An 11,656-nucleotide genomic window follows, 5' to 3' on the forward strand; every position below is an offset into this window, starting at 1 on the left:
AAAAAATCCACCTTCAAAATAAGTGTATCCAGATCACTTGATTGACGTACAACCTTTGCAACTGGTTGCAGTGCATCCACCGCCATATCTTCTTCAGAACTGTGGCCTCTTGCTACTATAACTCTCTTCACCGCCTCCACATAGGAGATTTGCTGTACAGCCCTGATCCTTGACACCTCAACCTCTTTCACCCTAACAGGGCACTCTGGGAATTCAGGAATATGACCCCCACCACAGTTACAACATTTTACATTCACATGCTCTTCAATAACATATTCCTTCCGTCTGCAAACACTTGACATGTGGCCAAACTTTTTACATTTCTTGCATTGCATCAGGTTTTACACAAACTCTCTTATGGGGTATATTATATATCCCAGCTTTACATAGGGTGGTAGATACTCTTCATCAAACATCAATAATAAAGATGAACGCTGCTCCTTTTTCACATACTCAAGCCTTTTCATGAGGAGTTGCATCCGTCTGGCCACTCTACCATAAAGGCCTGATTGGTTGAGTGCTGCAGAGATGGCTGTCCTTCTGGAAGGTTCTCCCATCACCAGAGGAACTCAGTGACCACCTGCTTCTTGGTGACTTCCCTGACCAAGGCCCTTCTCCCCCGATTGCTTAGTTTGTCCGGGCGGCCAGATCTAGAAAAAGTATTGGTGGTTCCATACATCTTCCATTTAAGAATGGAGGCCTTTTGATCATATCCTTGGACTAAAATGATTGACACTCTAACCTAACATCATGTGCAAAGGGCCTTTGGGTAACGTATCACATATTCAATGATATCTCTTTTTCTCACGTAGGCTGTTCATTTCTGATCTTTGATACTTTTTCTGGTTTATAAACGTATCATGGTATACTACGTTAACTCTATACATATGGGCCATATTGTTACTTGGTAGCTACTAGCAACAGACCCTGTGTTGTGGATCACCTACCACTATTTTGGACGGTCCGAACTGTAACGTTAACGTTAGTCTCAGGCTTCACTAACTAGCGTTACTGTTTTAGGTGGAGCTATTCTTTGCTACTTTTCAAACAAATACTACGTGATATTTCACATATTTCCCATACACAAAAAAAATAATGAATGACTGTAAGTCGCTTTGGATAAAAGCGTCTGCTAAATGGCATATTATTATTATTATTATTATATCATCTTGCTAGATAGGCTACTAGCAAAAGACCCTGTGTTGTTAGGATAGATTTATGTTTGTTTCTTCCAACAGATCTTTACACATTTTCCTCACTACAAAATATTCCTGCGGTCCTTGTGGTTACTAAACATATTTTAGATATGCCTTTATGCTATAGCTTATTCCATGTTTACATCTTTGGTTAAATGACTTCAAATGCAAAACTTAAATGTACTTTGTGGAATGTCTGTGGAGTTTGTAAACTATCCAAGCTTAAAACAGGTTATTACTAGGCTTAAACAACTTCATTAATCTATTGTGTTCCTACAAGAAACTCACGTGTTGAAGGATGAGCTACTTAAAGTATGCAGGAGATGACAAGGGCAAATAATAGCATCCTGTTTCTCCTCTCATTCTCATGGTGTTATGGTTTTAATTCACTAATCTGTTCCGTTTCAAGTGGATACTATTATAACTGATACAGCTGGTAGATACATTTTGATACAGGGAACTCTTTTGAATGAGCATATTAATCTGGTTAATGTTTATGGTCCTAATGATGATAATCCCAAATTCTTTGAGAATGTATTTCTATTGATAGCCTCCATTCCTGGTAAAGTCCTAATGGCAGGGGACTTTAATTGCACTCTTGATCCTCATCTAGATCGCTCCTCTGGTTTAGACACTTCCCACTCGCAGAGTAGAAAGAAATTACAGCATTTCATTAAGGACTTAAATCTATGTGAACCTTGGAGGACTCAGAACCCGAGTAAAAGGGAGTATTCATGTTACTCGTCAACATTTAAATCATATTCTCATGTAGACTACTTTTTAGTTTCTTGCTCATTGCTTCCCAATGTAGCAGGAAGTGGATATGATAATATTGTTTTGAATGACCATTCCCCTGTGTCATTATTCTATAGGGATACAAAACTAGTAAAAGGATCCTCTAGAAGGCGTTTGCATCCCAGATGGTTAAAGGACCCAGACTTCTTACATTACGTTGGAGTGCATATAGATGTTTATTTGACATTAAACACTGACCAAACATCAGCGAGTACCAGATGGGAGGCTTTCAAAGCACATATTTGGGGGCAAAGTATACGTTTTACCAGTTTAAAATCAAATAAAAATCAGAAAATGAGAGATGGAGAGCAAAATGAGAGAATTGGAGAGGGAAGCTTTTTTGGATAACTCAGTAGAAGTAAATAAGGAATGATTTGGTCTTAAAGCTCAGTATGAAGAACTTCCCACCTCTAAGGCTGCAAACAGCTTAACTAGGCTGAAACAGTCCTATGATCAAGGTGAAAAACCTGGTAAATTGCTGGCCTGGCACAGTAAGAAGTAAAATTCAGCCTTTAATGCAATTCATAATTTACAAGGACAATTATCAATGGATCCTGTAGAAATAAACCAAACATTTGCTTCCTACTACAACACACTTTACAACTCTGAATCTCCTGAGAACTGAACTAGTCAGGTCTTGATTTTCCCTCTACTTCAGAAGACACTAAATTGGATCTGGAAAAGGAATTGGATGGTGTTGAAATATCTGATGCTATTTTCGATGTGAAGGGAGGTTAAGCGGAAGGTCCAGATGGGCTCCCAATAGATATTTAAGGACAAACTTCTAGGTCCACTTTTGGATATGTACAGTGCATTAGGAAAGTACTCAGACCCCTTTACTTTTTCCACAATTTGATTCATTACAGCCTTATTCTGAAATGGATTAAATAAAAAAAATCCTCATCAATCTACACACAATACCTCATAATGACAAAGTGAAAACAGGTTCTTAGACATTTTTGCAAATGTATTAAAAATAAAAACAGCAGAAATACCTTGTTTACATAAGTATTCACAACATTTGCTATGAGACTCGAAATTGAGCTCAGGTGGATCCTGTTTCCATTGATCATCCTTGAGATGTTTCTAAAACTTAATTGGAGTCCAACTGTGGTAAATTAAATTGATTGGTGATGATTTGGAAAGTCACACAACTGTCTATATAGGTGACCAAGAACATGATGGTCACTCTGACAGAGCTCCAGAGTTCCTCTATGGAAATGTGAGAACCTTCCAGAAGGACAACCATCTCTTCAGCACTCCACCAATCAGGCCTTTATGGTAGAGTGGCCAGACGGAAGCCACTCCTCAGCAAAAGGCACATGACAGCCCTCTTGGAGTTTGCCAAAAGGCACCTAAAGGACTCTGACCATGAGAAACAAGATACTCTGGTCTGATGAAACCAAGATTGAACTTCTTGGCCTGAATGACAAGCATCACGTCTGGAGGAAACCTGGCACCATCCTTATGGTGAAGCATGGTGGTGGAAGCATTATGCTGTGGGGATGTTGTTCAGCGGCAGGGACTGGGAGCCTAGTCAGGATCAAGGGAAAGATGATTGGAGCAAAGTACAGAGAGATCCTTGATGAAAACCTGCTCCAGTGCGCTCAGGACCTCAAGACCGGGGCGAAGGTTCACCTTCCAACAGGACAACGACCCTAAGCACACAGCCAAGACAACGCAGGAGTGGCTTCGGGACAAGTCTCTGAATGTCCTTGAGTGGCCCAGCCAGAGCCGGGACTTAAACCCAATCGAACATCTCTGGAGACCTGAAAATAGCTGTGCAGCGACGCACCCCATCCAACCTGACAGAGCTTGAGAGGATCTGCAGAGAGGAATGGGAGAAACTCCCCAAATACAGGTGTGCCAAGCTTGTAGCGTCATACACATTAAGACTTTGGCTGCAATCACTGCCAACGATGCTTAAACAAAGTACTGAGTAAAGGGTCTGAATACTTATGTAAATGTGATTGTTCAGTTGTTGTTGTTTTTTGCTTTGTCATCATGGGGTATTGTGTGTAGATTGATGAGGGAAAAAAACAATTTAATACATTTTACAATAAGGCTGTAACGTAACAAAATGTCGAAAAAGTCAAGGGGTCTGAATACTATAGACGATTTTCAAGTACATATGTTGTAGAATTAAACACCTATATGCCTTAAAATGTTTATGGATTGAGAACCAGTTGAAGAGTTAATACAGAGCAGAGACATTTATGTGTTTTTCATAAACTCCCTGCAGCTGGTCTGGGTATGTCAATGACACGTGATGGAGATACAACTCCTCGTGGAGGCTGTGTGGAGATTGGAGTAACAATGGAACTAGTGTTATCATTTGTTTGTGCTTATGACCTTATGACCTGACACATAGCCACATGCACATCATCTCAAGGGCCAGGGAGGATGGTAAATGATAAATGCTTATATGTATGTGGTTGAGAATGGGTTACGGATGACATGTTTAAACCATGTTTAAGTATTAATTGATATGTTTTATAATGTGTTATGAAATGATAAAGGTAAAACAGAATGAACATGATTGATACTTTGTCCTCCAGATGCCTGGATAGTGAATATAGTCAATACAGAGTGTGATTGATACTTTGTCCTCCAGATGCATGCCTGGATAGTGAATATAGTCAATACAGAGTGTGATTGATACTTTGTCCTCCAGATGCCTGGATAGTGAATATAGTCAATACAGAGTGTGATTGATACTTTGTCCTCCAGATGCCTGGATAGTGAATATAGTCAATACAGAGTGTGATTGATACTTTGTCCTCCAGATGCCTGGATAGTGAATATAGTCAATACAGAGTGTGATTGATACTTTGTCCTCCAGATGCCTGGATAGTGAATATAGTCAATACAGAGTGTGATTGATACTTTGTCCTCCAGATGCCTGGATAGTGAATATAGTCAATACAGAGTGTGATTGTTCTTTAACGTACGTATGTATATCATCTTTAGAGTCACGCCACTAATAAGAGACAGAAGCCCCACTTAGAGAAATCAGGACCCTTGAGATTATGTGCATGTGGCCATGTGTCAGGTCATAAGCACAAACAAATGATAACACTAGTTCCATTGTTACTCCAATCTCCACACAGCCATCACGAGGCGTTGTATCTGCATCACATGTCATTGACATACCCAGACCAGCTGCAGGGAGTTATCAAAAGCATAGAGTTTGCACTAAAGAAATGTCTCTGCTCTGTTTTAACCCTTCAACTGGTTCTCAATCCATAAGCATTTAAGGCATATAGTGGTTTTGCTTTGTCATTAAGGGGTATTGTGAGTAGATTGATGAGGGAAAAAAACTATTTAATCAATTCTACAACAAGGCTGTAACGTAACAAAATGTCGAAAAAGTCAAGGGGTCTGAATACTTTCCGAATGCACTGTATATAGACAGGTGTGTGCCTTTCCAAATCATGTCCAACAAACTTAATTAGATAGAACCTGCTCTTACCATGAGAAACAGATTTCCCAATCTTCTCCTCCTCTTCTTCATCTTTAATGTTGACATTCAGCTCCAGTGTTTGACTGCAGTCTTCCAGCTTCACTGATGCCATCTCTGGATCCTGCAGTAAACTGGGCTCCACTGTCACAATCAGGACCCAGTGACTGTAGGTTTGGACTCAGTGTGGAAGGAGAGAGGCAGGCTGGGTTTTGTCCTCACTGTTGATGTTACCGGCCTCAGACTTACCTGAATCGGCCAGTAGTAATAAAGAGAAACAGATACAAAAAGTTATTGTCTTGACAGTTCTGGCACTTTCTTTATACTCTAAAAATATTTTCACTTTTTTCTTGTTCAATTATCTAATTCAGTGCTTGAATTGGACTGAAATAGGTGCTAATACTCATTTTGGGTGCCGGTACTGTTTATATTAAAGTGCAGGAGCTCCACAATACTTTTGAGCTAATACCTAACCTATAGTAGATGAATGCATAAATGACTCAAAATCCATTTAGTACAAGGTTACAGTTTGTTTTAGACAGCACTATGTGCTAATTTCCTTAAACCTTGTCTTCACTGTATTACTTCAATCAAAAACCAATTGTATTTCCTGTTCACACCATAGCAACATTTATTGATAAAGACAGAAACAACAGAATGTGTCTGAATATTAGTACACATGTAGAAAACTGATAATCATTACATTCTGCTTCAAAACAGTAGTGCGACCGTGAAATTGTCTCTATCTGATGCACCCGCACTGTCCTCACTGAAGTCCGTTGACGCTGACCGAGAGTAGCCGCCATTTTACCAGCTTGGGAATTTTACACAAAACCAATAATATGCTAAATGAACACAGAAATCTCAAATAAATTGATTATTTATGAAATTACCATGAGAAAATTATGTACATTCACTCAGACAAACCCAAAGTCTCTAGCTATGTGACTTGTAAAATAGTTTTTATCACATTCTTCACTTGGTTTGACACAAAAATAACACATCAAACCTTTACCAAACGTGATAATACCTTAACGGATGTGTTACCTAGCATGGTATGTTCTTTCGACATTAGAAAGTTTAAACGTGCTATTACATACCTCTAGTAATAAATAGAAACGGACACAAAGGTTATCTTCTTGACTGCACAGTTCTGGCGCTTTCTTTATTGTGAAGAATGGTGCAGCCTGCCCGGAACTTCCTGTTCCCTCACTACTAACGGTCCGTGCATTCCGAGATCAGATTACAACATTTCATTAAATTACTAAAAAAGTGTAAACTGTAGCAATTTATTTCCCTTTATAGTTTATTAGGCTAAGCATGACCTACATCCAAATAATTTCTCTAGGGTTGGAACCGGTTCAGGGAACAGAACTGAAAAATAACGTTAAAAAGAACCGGAAACTAAAGTGTTCTATACTTTTCAGGAACAGCAGTTATTTTAAAAGCATGTAATCCAGGTAATAACCTTATTTTACTTTCCGGGTATTTTTCTCCAGTCCCACAAAATCGCAACAAAGCTCACTCTAGAAACATATTCCAGTTACTGCCTGCCAGCTGGAATGGAAATCTTTGCCAGTGGGTGTGCGTGTGGAAACTACCTGCTCCTCCCCTCTGAAGCATAGGTTACTGTATCCTACTGACAACGTTACAAGCATGATTCAGAAATTAGGGAGATATGTTTAATTTGAGAAGAATGGATGAACTTTTTTCAATGCTAGTTAAGGATACTATAGTCACCACGTTTCACATTGGATTTATTAACGACAAAAAGGTAAGACCTGTTTTTAATTATAGTGCTACACTTGTCGTAGTAAATATATTATGTTATAGCTTGGTCTGGCTAAAATTTTGTGCATGACCCATCTTGTGTTGGGCCTTCGGATTTAATACAATGGACAAAGACTTCTATCTTGTCGGCCTTGTCAGCAGGTGGCTAAGAACAACACCCACGCCATAGGTCTCTCAGTCCTTCCAACTCACGAGTTCTCCCATGACACACACAAACACAAACACACACACACACACACACATTATTACTGATAACACACGCACACACAAAATCCCCTCTTTCGGCTGAACATTTTCCCAAAACACACACACACACACACACATTATTACACACACACACATTATTACTGATAACACACGCACACACAAAATCCCTTCTTTTAGGCTGAACATCTGAAGACAGACAACCCGACTCAGAGCCAATGCAATGGAAGTGACCTCGACCAACTCATCAGGACCAATCAGAAGATCAGAACTCCTAGAATCAACCTACTTTATTTTATTGTATAAAATGTCAGCACACAATGTTTAGGGGGCGCGCTCTCAGATATCTCCCCTACGAGGTTGGACGAACGGTCCGTGCACGCGATTTCTCAGATATCTTTACCTCTGAATAAACTGCCTTATATTATACAATTATCCACCTCGTCCCAAAAGTCTCTACTTGGTCTCCGTTCTCCAGTAAACTTGTGATCATCAACACACTGCACAAACAAGGTTGTTAGCTAGCTAGCTAACATCTGCTCTGGTCCAACGTTAAACCAACTCTGAAGTTCAGACATTCAAAGTTCCTCCATAGAAGCCGCTCCTCTGTAGGTATAATTCTGTGGGCCTAATTCAGATAATGCAGGTCATAACACGATGCCCAGCTCTTCAATGCAAGCTTTCTCTATCCTCTAACGAGCTCTCCACACCAGCAAAATGTCGCACCTTACACCGTGATTGGCAGCACAGTGTGCTCTGAATGATTTTCTTATACAGATACTCTGTGGTGTACGAGTGTATTTATTCTCCCACTTGGATGTCACTTCCACAAGCTTTAAATTGAGGGGAAGGTTGTCAGGATGGGTAATGTACTGTACACATTAATTACAAGTACTCCTAAAGATACACTTCATTTTAACTAGCTAAATCCTGTGTAACAACTAGTAATTACATTGTACTTGGCTAACATTACATGTACTATGCTTTGAAATAGTGTCTTATTCTTCATCTGGGATTTGGATTTGTAAAATGTATTATAAAATGTATTTAATATATGTCTGATCAGGCTCAGGTAGCATCAGGTTTGTATTTTCATGCTGATCAAAGCTCTAATAAAATCCAGACATTTATAAGTGTTATAATGCTTTTGAATGACACTTCCGGTTTTGGCGGAAAATACCGGGTTACCCGGGAGAAGAGTGATTTATTCTCGGGATGGAACATTTGTATAATATCGAGGAAATATTAAACCCTGATGCGCATACCAGTTGATTCACAAGACACCAACTAAGTAACTTACATATACGGTATCTTCATTAGGCCTAATGGCATTTCATGTCCATGATAGGAAGTTTGTTGTAGTGACTCAGTAAGGCTAATTGTAAAAGTAACCCTCTAAAGTGCCATGTTTATACAGTTTATTATGTGGAGGAAACATTTAGGCAGACAAACAGATATTTGATATAAGATCAAATGTTATGTCAATATTATTATCTCTAAATTGATTCCCCCACCCGTATTTCATATATTATTATTCCGATTTAGCTGTTAATCTGGATTTAATTTATAAATGCTTTCTGTCATTTCCGATTGGAGGGCAGATGACCACGTGACTTACGAACCTACCAATTTGTTACTTTGTAACAGTCAAAAGTGGTTATTCCCAACGTTGATCAACGCCCAATCTATGCCAAGATTTTTTTAAAGCATTGTCTTTTATATTCATCACTGTACCATTTACACCCTGTATCCTGTGCATGTGACGAATAAACATTGATTTGATTAGATGATTAACGCACCATTCACATCAGCTATCATAGTCAATATAACAGTGACTGACTTGACCATCACTTTCTAGCCATCATTGACATTGAGATGAAGATGGTCAAACGTGAAAATATAAAATACATCGTGATCCTAATGGAATATAACAAAGCAATTCTGTTGTCTTTGCCTGCTTTATCTTTACAATGACAGGGGGTGCACCGTTCCTGGAGGTACTGCAATACCAGGTCGATGCGTGGAGTGGACGGAGCAAGCCCCTATTCCATCTCCCTGTTCCAAAAATCAATTTAATATATGGTCCCCAGATAGGGGACGTATCAGATATTAAACTGATAAGAACAGATTTTTTATTTTTTATTTCATTTTGGAAAAATAATTTTTATTTTCATTTCACATTCAAATACAAGTACAAATTCAGTGCATAACATTGTACATAACATGGATTTACAAAAACAGTACCTTAACCGTATAAAAATAGCAAAACTCCTAAAAAAAAGTGCTGTTCTGAGGAACCTGACCAGCTAAAATGCCTACATTCAAGAGAAGCATGTAAACAATTGCCTCTAACAATCTCCCAAAGCTGATCTTTCAAAGGAATAAAAACTATTATAGAAATAAAAACATACACATATACCAAAGGGAACTCTGAATAAACCTCAGTGTATATCGAATATTTACAAAGGCTTAGCCTACATTTCAATTTAAATGACAGAATACAGATATACATAAGCCTATATATAGGCTATAAAAAACGTTTACAAAGAAGGGTATATCCCTTTCCATCTATGTTTAACAGATGTGATGCCCCACTTATCTATTTCGAATTGTATTTTTTTCCAAATTTCTTGTTTTATAAATTTAACCAATCCCGTCGGTGACCACTTGAGGGTGTCATTGACCGCACCACATCTGGCCTCCCAAAGTTTGGTCTTGATAAGGGACACCAGAGTCACTAATTCTAATAATTGCACCTTTTCCAAAATTTTTAGTTCAAATTTGGCTACCCCTTCATAATCAATGTTTTTTAAAATATTAAAATCTATTTTAATTTTCTTCCAAACTATTTGGGCAAAAGAGCATTCCCATAAAACATGGGGAATTGTTTCAATTGCGAAACAGTTGTCCCTGGGACAAAAATTATTCAGGGTCAAATTATGATCATATAATGTTGAACGGACCGGAAGACGTCTGTGTAAAACAAGCCAATTAAAATCTTTCAGTCTGTTGTCTAAACCTTTTAATTGTGCCCGTAGCCAGGTGGAAGGTGATATTGGTAATCGGTCTCTAGGACAACAATTTTCTATCAATTTCACATATAGCAGTCTGTGGTTGATTACATTTTCTTTTACTTTGCAGACAGGGTTTTTCCTTGCCCATTCAACTATTTTCTTAAAATGTAATGGGATAATTTCAGCTTTTGGCTTACTATTATCCCACTCCACCATAAACCTTAACGGTATGGACAGCCAGAATTTGATTAATATATGACATTTATGTACAGAAGACGACAAAAGACAACAAACGTTTGAGTAGAACAACGCATCTAGTTTGAGAGGAATATGAGGGAAATCCCTTCCACCAGCCTCTATAGGGTGGTACACCCTCAAGTGGTACTCATATCCCCCCCAAAAGAAATTAAACAGTACACGTATGAATGTTTTCCTTAGAGACACCGGCATGGGAAACACATATGCAAGGTGGAGTAATGAAGGCAGAATGTCCGCCTTCAGCACTAACACCTTGCCACTAAAAGATAGTCGCCTCACTTTCCACAGTCCCAATCTTTTATTAAGCGAAAGTAGTTTTTCTTTCCAATTAACCATGTCATCTTTGATTTCATTTCCGAAAGATATCCCGAGCACTACCATTGGTCCTGTGCACACAGTCAAACCACATAACTGATCAGATCTCCATTTCCACTGTCCCATATATTTTATTTCTGTTTTATTCTTGTTAATCCTAGACCCGGAGGCAACAGAGAACTCATCAATGACTTTGATAACCTCTTTCAAGCTCAGGTCGTCTTGTAAATATAAAATGGTGTTGTCCGCGTATTGTGAAATTTTTAGAATATCCCCTCCAGGTAATATAATGCCTTTGATGTTGTAATTTGTCCTAATTGCACATGCGAAAGGTTCAATATATAAAACATACAATAGCGCAGAGAGAGGGTCCCCCTGTCTGACACCTCGTAATTGCTTGATTACATTTCCAATATTCCCATTAATATTTACTCTGCTTCCCACATTACTATAAAGAATTTTTACCCATTTCATAAAATTCTTTCCAAAACCACATTTTTTCAGAACTCTAAACAAAACTCATGGTTTACCATGTCAAAGGCTTTTTCCTGGTCCAAATTTACAGTAATAGCTGGCAGGTGCCTTTCCTCTAAATATGCTTGAACGTCTCTGTGCAATTGCAA

The 11,656-nt window shown here is 38.6% G+C and overlaps 1 non-coding gene across 1 annotated transcript; it reads right to left on the reverse strand.

Moving 5' to 3' along the window:
• Positions 1-9,421: 9,421 nt before the first annotated feature.
• LOC121563898 lies at positions 9,422-9,608 on the reverse strand. Its single transcript, XR_006000010.2, has one exon. It is a non-coding gene; the product is annotated as a U2 spliceosomal RNA (small nuclear RNA).
• Between the last annotated feature and the right edge of the window lie 2,048 nt (positions 9,609-11,656).

This window comes from Coregonus clupeaformis, unplaced genomic scaffold, assembly GCF_020615455.1.
Source record: "Coregonus clupeaformis isolate EN_2021a unplaced genomic scaffold, ASM2061545v1 scaf0619, whole genome shotgun sequence".
Lineage (NCBI taxonomy): Eukaryota > Metazoa > Chordata > Actinopteri > Salmoniformes > Salmonidae > Coregonus > Coregonus clupeaformis.